Source organism: Dendrobium catenatum, unplaced genomic scaffold, assembly GCF_001605985.2.
Source record: "Dendrobium catenatum unplaced genomic scaffold, ASM160598v2 fragScaff_scaffold_1035, whole genome shotgun sequence".
Taxonomy (NCBI): Eukaryota; Viridiplantae; Streptophyta; class Magnoliopsida; order Asparagales; family Orchidaceae; genus Dendrobium; species Dendrobium catenatum.
Window position 1 is genome coordinate 560736 of NW_021319497.1, and position 1287 is coordinate 562022.

Sequence of the window (1287 nt, forward strand, 5' to 3'; positions counted from 1 at the left end):
TGCATGGTCCTCTAAAGTTATGGATATGGAATTATCTTTAACTAAGTTGGAAATGGAAAGTAAATTATAGGAAAGTGAGGGAATATGCAACAATTTGGAAAGAAAAAGCTTACGGGCTGGGGTAGGAAGAATTCCCGATCCCGTATGTGCTATAGGGACGGTTCTTCCATCCCCAAGAGTTACCGTATCATGGCCTGTGTAGTTACTGTAGAATTCAAGATTGTCGGTAGTGTTCGTCATGTGAGACGATGCTCCGGAATCGATATACCAATCCGTGTTGGTCGTGCTATCTTGTTGAGCCGTAAGAGCCCTGTTGCTCTTAGCCGAGGGTTGATTAGGCGTGTAGTTGGGATTAAGACGATGCCAACATACTTCTGCGCCGTGACCCTTCTTCTGGCAAATTTGACAGATGACCGCAGTAGTAGCGGCGGTAGAAGATCCAGAGGTATTACCAGACGACTGACGAACCCGTCCTCGTCGACCGCGGCCTCGAACAGAGTATAGTGCCGATTGGTTGTCCGGTAGTTTAGGAAATTTTAATGCCGCCGACTTGAGATGGATTTCTTCACTGATAAGAAGCGCATATAAGGTGTCGAGAGACAGCGAGCGGATGGTGGTGGTGAACAGCTGGTATGCCGGTGGAAGGCCATTTAGGATGTATATAATGATGTCTTCGGGATCGATCGGGGAGCCAGCCGAAGCGATTTGATCGACGATTTTCTTGACCTCAGTAAGGTACTGAGTCATAGACATCGTCTGCATAGAGATGTTATGTAACTCGTGTTTAAGTTGGATTACCTTCGAGCGATTAGAGGATTGGAATCGGGTATGGAGAGTCGCCCATATTTCTTGGGTGGATTCAAGATGAATCACGTAGGGAAGAACCTCCGGTGAGATGGTTGAGCACATGGCCGTGGCCAAGTTCTGATCGGTAACCATCCAAGATCGCGTATCAATGTTCGGATCAGCATTTTCAGAGGAGTTTTTGGGATCAAGAAACGCTGTGAAACCGTTCGCACGAAATAGCTTGGCGATCTGAGTGCTCCAAATCGGAAAATTGTCCGGAGTGAGGCGTGAGGTAGACCTGTCAATTTCGGGTTACGGGTCGAACCCGACCCGACCCGTAACTGACCCGAATTTATTCGGGTTCGGGTCAACCCGACCCGGTTTTATAAACGGGTCGGTTTTCGAAACCCGAAACCGACCCGTCTCGGTTTCGGGTCAACCCGACCTGACCCGGTTAACCATATATACAGTAATTTTAAGTATAATTTAAGGAAAAAAAAA